The sequence below is a fragment of the Lathyrus oleraceus genome, chromosome 7 (assembly GCF_024323335.1).
Source record: "Lathyrus oleraceus cultivar Zhongwan6 chromosome 7, CAAS_Psat_ZW6_1.0, whole genome shotgun sequence".
NCBI classification, from domain to species: Eukaryota; Viridiplantae; Streptophyta; class Magnoliopsida; order Fabales; family Fabaceae; genus Lathyrus; species Lathyrus oleraceus.
The window spans coordinates 436,192,054-436,202,233 of record NC_066585.1 but is presented as its reverse complement, the minus strand read 5'-3'; positions in this window follow the sequence as shown (position 1 = coordinate 436,202,233).

Below are 10,180 nucleotides of genomic sequence, written 5' to 3'. Positions count from 1 at the left end.
TGATGCAGAAGTAGATAAATTAATTTCAATAACAAAAATACCTGAAGTTGGAGTCTCTACTCCATTCTTCCTATCTTCCAGGTACTTTGGGCAGTTCCTCTTCCAGTGTGCGGTCTTACCGCAATGGAAGCAAGTGCCTTCCTTTTCTATGCTTCCACTAGGCTTCAAAGCAGCACTAGTGGGTTTGGGTTTGGCAACTTCCTTGCCTTTCCCTTTATCATGTTTGAGGACAATCCTCATGTCTCGGTACCAATCCAGAAAATTTGTCCCAGACAATTTTTCCTTGTCAAGGTTTGATCGCAATATGTTGTTAGAGGTGTTTGTTGTCATAGTAATCTACACAAGGATTAATGAAAATATAAGTATCATTGACATATTTAATTAGGCCTTTAATTAAACATGCTCCCACTATTTTATTCAAAACAAATGACCCTCATCATTTGATTCGGAAAATCCCGTTGGAAGATTTTCTAGTGGGTCGAGATCCATATTTCACTTCGTTCTAAGTCCGCGTAGGCGGATTACACAAAACTAGGTTATTTAGGTAGGAACTCCTTCCAATTGTATCTCATACAACTCTCGAAAATTTCAGTTGGGTGAATAACTCCTTATTCCAATCCATCATATGGATCATTCCCAACTCTTGCTTCTAAACATATATATAATCTTATTATAATTTGTTTAGTTAAGTTTGACCCATTGTTTTAACAGTTGGATATTACAATTATCCCATCGCACCTTACTAATATAGAACATGCACCTCGCGTAGGCGAAACCTACATTATTTGATACTAGTCTTGATGAGTGTTAAAACTTGGAAAGCTTAAAACTTAATATTTATTTTGAGGGAATTGCAATTTTTCTGATCTCACCGGCTTGTTTATCATATAAACCTTCTCTCACATGCATCAACATACATTCACATGCATCAACATACATACATACATAATGAAACAGTTATGGCCCCTAGCACAATTGTTCTCCCAAGCCAATGAGAGAACCTAAGCTAACCTACAACGATCTAAGCTTCTCCAAGCAAGATCTTCAAGGTTGTCTTCCTTTGGCACTCACTTCTTTGCTTTCTTCATATCATTATATTACATGAAAGAAACTCGTTTTACATACGAGGGAGTGAGATGAGAAAAGAAGTTACATTTGGGAGATTAAGAGAGAGGCACGACACGCAGGTCGTATTTTAAAAACCCAAAACAAAACAAAGGAAAACTAAGGCCATAACCGATCACCACAAGACAATAATAAACACTTTATTATTATTATTATTATTATTAATTCCTTTAATTAATTAAAATCAAATTAAATTTCGACGACCGATCATCACATTTTAATGAACAATTCATTTAAAATCGATGTCGCTTTTCGTATCAACACTTGACACTTTTAAAGCACTGAGTTAGCCGAACGGGTGAAAATTTCCTTGCGTTAACCGGTTAACCATATGCGTTAACCGGTTAACACTGTTTGAAATCTTAAAAAAAAAAATCTACCTTGCGTTAACCGGTTAACCAAATGCGTTAACCGGTTAACACTGTTTGAAAATGTCTTGGAAAACTGTTTTCCGCCTTGCGTTAACCGGTTAACCATATGCGTTAACCGGTTAACACTGTTAAAAAAACTCAAAAAATTTATTTCGCATTCCGTTAACCGGTTAACCATACGCGTTAACCGGTTAACACTGTTCCAAAAAGTGTTTAGGAAGCACAACTCTTGTGCGTTCAAACCCCAATCGCATAACTCTCTGACAACACAACCCTTGTGCCGTCACTAACCCTGATGCACCAATTTCAGACCGTCAAACGCATCTCGATTGTTAATTCAGTATGATTGATCAACACGTCATTGCTTCACCATACTAATGTCGGATCAAGAAGCAAACGACCATTGATCGCTCAAAGGAAAACAATCATCGAGGGTTTGAATGAACGAAACGAGAACACTATATCATATATAATGTATTTTGCATCAGGATTACATATATCACATATATGTAACTTGATCGATCTCAATTTAACCTTTGATTCATTATGTTTTAATCATATTATTACAGAACAAAAACAGTTATCAGATTCATGGTTTCGTAAGTGGCTCTGATACCACTGTTGGAGAATTGCCATCCAAGGCGCAGCGGAATTTAAAATTTCTCCATTTAGTGATCCTTACGAATGGGCATGATCAGTGATAGAATCGTTACCTCTTGTGGCGATTCAAACCTTTGGTGCAGATCTCTGATAATGATCAAAACCTTTGATACAGATCCATGGGGCGATCACGAACGTTGAACGATAACAACGTCTCTACTCAGTCCACACGAACGGATTCCTTCAATCGCAGTGCTAGCTGTTATGAATGAAGGCTTTGAGTGAGAGAAAGAGGGAAACAAAATTCGAAGTCTCTACTTGAATTTCTGTCTGAGTGGATTGGAGTGACAATGCTTCTACCCAAGGGGTTCTATTTATAGAACCACTTGTGTGGGCTTCAAGCTAAAAAGCCCACTTAAGTGTATTTTGGCCCATATCTTATAATATGCCCAAAATCACTTAAGTATTTGGTACCTTACCATATTTCGTCTCCCACTTAAGTGCACCGTACCTTACGGTGTTCCTTAGTTACTCTATATCTCATCAGTCCGTCCTTTGTGTGTGACCCTATAGGTTTTCGCGGCGTTGGCAATATATTAAATTACTCATTTAACATAATAAACAGTGAGCGGTATCTAGCAACACATCACTGCTACCCAAGTCACGAAAATGTCATGTGAATTGACAAAACCTCCTGTGATAATAATTATGTGTATAATTACCCCTTTGCCCTTATGTCTATATTGAACACAAGGTATAGACCGTGTCACCCTTGTCCAGTTCAATATTGGGCCCATAGACATTTATCCTGTTACGCAGGATTGGCAAATTCCATCTAGGACAGTCATGTCCCTCAGCATGCTTCGTGGAGTACCCATCAACTGTCTTTATGGTTATCGAGTTACGGACAACGTTAGATCAGCAACAAAGCACTCGACTCTACATCTAGGATCCATAGTGGTTTCAGGTCGAAGAGTGGTATACACTATTATCACCATGAGAATGACTTATGACACTTTGCATAACTTTCTATATAGTATTCTCATAGCGGGTCAATCCGGTATAAATATTACTCCTAATATTCATACCTATGTTTAAGACTTGATAACTCTTTATCCATGATCCATGAGATGTGATCATCAGTCTACAAACATAATAGTCTTAATGCTTTAATGTTATCCCACTTCACATTAAAGCTCGACTACGGATACTTTAAGAATAGTGCCCTTATGTTTAGTGTGTTCTCATGATTAAGTCACACTTAATACATTAAACGGACTATCTATTCTGGGGACTTTATTAATCAACCATAATAAAGAAAATGCCTTTTATTATTAATAAATAATTCGATACAAGTACCAAAAGTATTGGCCTCCAAGGCTTACACCAACAGTAACATCGAGGTTGAGATTGTTTTTCTATGTTCTCTACTTTGTTTTAAGTCGAAAAACCGTACCTTATTGTTATATTTTAGATTTCAATTCTATTTAGAAATAAGAGATTTAATGTTATGTTGGTGTGACACTCTTGTCTTATTTTCTTAATTCCGTAATGCTTTTATAAACAAATAAAAAAACAAAAAAATTATATCGGGTTTAAGGTGTTACATTTTTTGCTATGGAAAGAGAAAACTCACGTGAGGTGAGAGATTGTGTATCTTTAGGTATTTTGTGTATGTAATGAGTTGTCCTTCCTCACCCCATAGTGTCGCATCCGCGAAAAACAACCGGCGGGAAAAGACAAACAAACAGAGCCGCCACCGGCGTTATTTATCCCAAAGGAGGGAAAGGAAACGCTCGAAGTAAACCTGGAAAGGAAATGGTCTTACGACCGGAGATTACAAGGTACGGGAGTCGGTTACGCAAGGGGAAGGTATTAGCACCCCTCACGTCCGTCGTACTCGACGGGATCCACGCTCAAAAGAATAGAATAAGGTTTCTAAATAACTGCTCAAAGAATGCACACACACTGGAATCAAACACAAATGGAAGAAGGAGGAAGATGACTCGGCAGGATATCGCATCCTGGTCCTACGTAGTTTGTTAGAAACAAACATCAGAGTCAACGTAGTTCGGGGATACGGGAAACGGGCTCGCTAGGATATCGCATCCTATGCCTACGTATCTCATCTGGAATGAGAATCAGAGCTACCGTAGTTCGGCTAACGCACGCCGAAACAAAACACACGCACAGACGTTGAGACGTCAAAAGAAACACACAAATGGAAACAGACTGCCAATGACTGGTCTTACGTCCGACTCCAAACAACAAACACAAACAAGGAAACCGAATGCCAATCGCTGGACTTACATTGACTCCAAGCACACAAACACCAACAAGGAAACCGAATGCCAATCGCTGGACTTACGTCAGACTCCTCACTCACACACAAGAGGTTAACAAACAGACAAGCTAATAGGGAGTCTGGAACTCGAGCCTAATAACTGTCAAGCACACACACACAAAAAAGAAAAAGGGTGCCCGGAGAGATCTCGCACGATCTCCTGCCTACGTACCTCATCTGGTATGAGGATCAGGGCAACGTAGTTCCCCTTAACAGGGGAGAAACTTTCTCCTAACCAGAGACCGGGAAATAACAAACTAAAAGGGAAACTGACTCGAGCCTAATAGTTGTCATGCAATCCACAATAGTCCTAGGTTGAGGTATCTAACAAAATCCTAACTCGCACAGGCAGCAAGTCAACAACACAGCAAGTAAGCAAACGGGTGAACAGGTATCACACACTATATGCAAACAAGAAGGCTCAGACAACATGGCTGGGCTTTAGTCAAGGGGTCAAATCAACCTCGACAAACAAGCCAACTGGAAAGGGGTGTTGTTTGCTTTTAACCCTAACATTGAGAGTTAGGGTGAAGTAGATGAAATGGGAATTGAGGGTTATGCCTCATGGCTCTTATCCCTGGCCTGAGAGAGCTTGAATCAAATAGAAAGTGTGGGAGTTCAGAATGAAGGAACTCTTCTCCACATGACTGACACAACAAGATCTTGGGTTCTTATTCACAATGCATCAACACATGGTGTGAGCAAAGTGAATGACACAACTGAATAGCAGGGGATGGATTGCACATCCCTTTTATCTGCCAATTGCCTCTTGAGAGGTCTTTACCTACTTGGCACAAAATTAAACATCCACAAACATTGCCTCTTAAGGAGGGCTTCAGACAGGTGCTTGCCAAAGTAACATGACAGGTCTTCCAGACTACATGAAGATCAAGGAATTATACCTCAGTGGTAAGCAAACCACAAGCAAGCAAAGCAAAGTTCAAATGAACTTAAAGCAACTTAGGTACCTGTGTAAACAACTAAACAAATCAGTACAAAATCCAGACAATAGTCAACAACAGTCAATATCAAACAGACAACCCAATATGCAACACATACGCCATAAGCACAAGTGAGTTGTTCTCAAAGCCTACAAAATAAGCAAATGTTAGCCAACAACAACAGATGATCAAGCTCAAATGAAGGAGCAACATCAATCATGGAGATGTATACTTGAACCTGAAATTCACAACTCAAATGTAAGTAACAAACCACTAGGTCAAAGCCTAGGGTCAAAAGTGAATCAAAAGGCCAAAACAGAACTTGATATTCAACATGGATCATATTTAATCAATCAAGAACAAGTCCTAAAAAGGACCAAACCAAAATCAATAGGCAAGTTCACGCAATAGGCAAGAGAAGTCAATGACCAATTCAAGGCACACATTTGAACATTAAGAATGAAAATTCCCAATCAAAACAGAAATGATTCAAATAATTCTGGAAATATTCATGAACATTCAACACATCTAACATGATCATCACACAAAAAATCAGAAGCATTAGAAGTCATTTGGCATGGAAATAAAATTGCATAAGTTGATCATCAAATTGTGTGACACAAATTGTCACACCATGCAAACACAAGCATAAAACAGAATTGGTACATGAGAAAAATACCAAACCAAGCCTAAAACATCCATCAATGTGTCTAGAATCAGCATGTAAAATTTCATGTCCATTGGATTAAAATCAAGCATTTCATAATAGAAATAGCAAGGCAAGGTCACAAATGCACATGTGTTTAATCAACCTAGAGCAAATAAAATTCCAGCCATGCACAACTTTTGAAATCATGATCATAAAAAACTAGACAAAACAAGGATCATTTTGCAAAAAATTGGGAGTGATTTGGAGCATTTTTCAATTAGTTATGATTTTTCTAAGTTAGCATACCAAATGAAATTCAAAAATGAACAAAGCACATGGAAATGGAGGGAAAACATGAAAATATGATGAATATTTGAAAATGTGGCCTCGCTGGGATTCGAACCCTATCCAAATTTGAATGAGCGTGCGCTTTGGCCTGAAACGACACCGTTTCAATATGAACCCTAGCCTGGGCGCAGAACCGTCACTATGTGCAAAAAAACCGACACAATTATCCAGAAACCGACGCTATCTATGAATCTTCATCTTCTTCATGATGAAGAAGATGAACAGTGAAGAACATTCATACGTTTTCCAGAAATTTCCCCAGAAAACCACAAACCGTACATCATTTTAAAGCTCTTTTCATGGTGAACACGGATCAAGCCATGGCTAAACACAAATCATCAAGAATAAAGAGAATCGACAGAAAACATTTTTGGATGCAAAACTTCAAACGCACATAACTCAGTCAATAATGCTCCATTTCACACGATTTTTGGCTCAGAATTCTCAGCAAACAAAGATCTACACGAATATGCTCATGAATTGAAGAATAATTGAGATCGAATTTTCACCTTCTTGAAGAGCAGATTCTTGTTTTGCACGTTCCAAGGCTTCAAATGATCCAGATCAATTCCAGGATGCTTGTGGAGATGATTGATGAAGAATTGGAAGCTCAAACACATGTGGATCCAGCTGAATTTGAATTTGCCATGAACACCTTCAAGCTTCAAGCATGGTTGAATCTGGCACAAATTCTTCAAAGTGCACGTTGAACCTTACTCAAAACTACTCCAGGATCAAGAATCATGCAAGGAAATGAGTGTTTGTGTGAAGAATTTGGAAGTTCTTTGTGAGAGAAAATTTTGATCAAAATTCCAAATCTAGATCTGAAAATGTGTGTTGTTTATGAAACAGTTGTGATTAAGCTTATATATGCCTTCTTAATCATTCTGAAATTAACACTAAGCCATGTTTAATTGGGATTAAGGGAGTATAAGGTGCATGCACAAATTTGCATTTTCACCTCATGCATGAGATGCACACGTGAACAGTACACACCAAGGCCCAAATTCATTCAAAATTACATTTCAAACACAATGGCAATGGTAAAAAGTCCATACAATGCACCATTTTTAAATTTCCAATTTACCCTCCAAAATTGACTTGGATATGCCAATGCTCATGTGATAACATTTCATGCAATGTGATGGTTGATTTGGAAACCTCATGACATGAGAAGAACAATGCAAAAAGAACCACCAAATTTGGAGTTTTGGTTCAAAAGATATGGCCATTTGAAGTTTCAAGCACACTTTGCAATGATTTGATCATAACTCCTTAACCATTCATTAGAAATTCATGATCTTGGACTTTTTGGAAAAGGGAGAGAAATATCTTCAACTTTCATGTTGGACAAAATTTCATTTGAAACTTCTTTGATGTTGGAAAGTTGAGTTGAAGTTGGTCCAAAAACTTGCCATTTTTGGAAACTTGAAATTACAGGTCACTTTCCATTTTTGGAAACTTTTGATCTGACTTCAAAATCTTCAAGGTAGATGTTTGATATGTTGAATGAACCTCTTTGGGACATGAATGAGATGTTGAAACTCATTTCTCCACCTCCTAGCCCTCAGTTGACTTTCTGTTGACTTTCTGGTTGACAAATGACTTAGAAATGCCCTGATCAGCCTGAGCCTTAACCACTTGAGGAATTGGCTCCAAAATGAACCCCTAGCTCTTGTAAGCTCCACATAATAATCATATGATCCTCATCCAAGCAAATAAACTCATCTCCTTGAAAAACCCTAACTGGGAGAATGCCATTGATTAGGGTTGACCAGGGGTCAAAACCCTAATCCCAAGGAACATGATCATGAATAATGAATCCCTCGGTGATGATAAAACCATGATGATGATGATGTACCATTGCCAATAAGATAATGCTCAAACTCCTTGAGGGACCAAGAAAACCCTAATTGAAATACAAACCTCAGATGATTAGTGATCAATTTACGAGACCCTCAGGCTTGCATCTCTTAACCTCTCCATCTTCTGAGAAAGACTTAGGAGGATGACTTGTCTATTTTCACATGATATGCAATATGCAATGACTAATGTCCTACAAAATGAAATGCAATATGCTAAGCTAGTCCCAAGAGAGGAGGGCAAATTTTGAGGTGTTACAGCTGCCCCTATTCAATCCACTGTGAACCTGTCGATATGAATAGCCTCGGCTTTCAGATGATTAGGGTGAAGAGTGATTGAATACCAAGAACAGACGAACAATTTACACTCCGCTGGGGATTATTATATTTTTTTCTTTTCTTGAACCGCGGCCAAATATTTTCTTTTGCGCGGATGATCCCGGATCACCGTATTTGAACCCCGATAACTTCATATTACTCTTGCTGCCAAACAATGAACCTCGTTCTCCATTTTCTTATGATAATTCCGTTGGCAATGCCGGAAATAACACCAACCACCACTTTGATGGAGACATATCAGAGGGTATTCGACCAAACATTTACTGATGACTGGGAAGGAACTTGACGTTTACTGACATCGAACAATGATGTTTACTGACACCAAAGAAAGGATATTCGACCAGACATTTACTGATGACTGGGAAGGAACTCGACGTTTACTAACATCAAACAATGATGTTTACTGACACCAAAGAAAAGATACTCGACCAGACATTTACTGATGACTGGGAAGGAACTCGACGTTTACTGACATCGAACAATGATGTTTACTGACACCAAAGAAAGGATACTCGACCAGGCATTTACTGATGACTGGGAAGGAACTCGACCTTTACTGACATCGAACAATGATGTTTACTGACACCAAAGAAAATACTCGGCCAGACATTGACCAATGACTGGGAAGGAAACTCGACCTTTACTGACATCGAACAATGATGTTTACTGACACCAAAGAAAGGATACTCGACCAGACATTTACTGATGACTGGGAAGGAACTCGGCATTTACTGACATCAAACAATGATGTTTACTGACACCAAAGAAAATACTCGGCCAGACATTGACCAATGACTGGGAAGGAAACTCGACGTTTACTGACATCGAACAATGATGTTTAGTGACACCAAAGAAAGGATACTCGACCAGATATTTATTGATGACGGGGAAGGAACTCGACGTTTACTGACATCGAACAATGATGTTTACTGACACCAAAGAAAGGATACTCGACCAGACATTTACTGATGACTGGGAAGGAACTCGACGTTTACTGACATCGAACAATGATGTTTACTGACACCAAAGAAAGGATACTCGACCAGACATTTACTGATGACTGGGAAGGAAATTGACGTTTACTGACATCGAACAATGATGTTTACTGACATCGAACAATGATGTTTACTGACACCAAAGAAAAGATATTCGACCAGACATTTACCAATGACTGGGAAGGAAATCGACGTTTACTGACATCGAACAATGATGTTTACTGACATCGAAGAAAAGATATTCGACCAGACATTCATTGATGACTGGGAAAGAAATCGACATTTACTGACATCGAACAATGATGTTTACTGACACCCAAGAAAGCAAACATTACGAGGATCGACACAACACTTACTGGTATCGCAGAGATGACATCTACATATGTCAAAACCAGGAAGACGCTTATCGGGGACTAACCGGGGAATGTTGTTGATCCAAAATCACGATGCTGAACTCCTCAGAGTAACACCTTCCAACTTCCATCTCGCACGACAGAAATCTCCTCCAGTATCGCACTACTAGGGAATACCGTTGACCCAACGTCACGATGCTAAACTCCTCAGAGTAACATCTTCAAACTTCCATCTCGCACGACAGAAATCTCC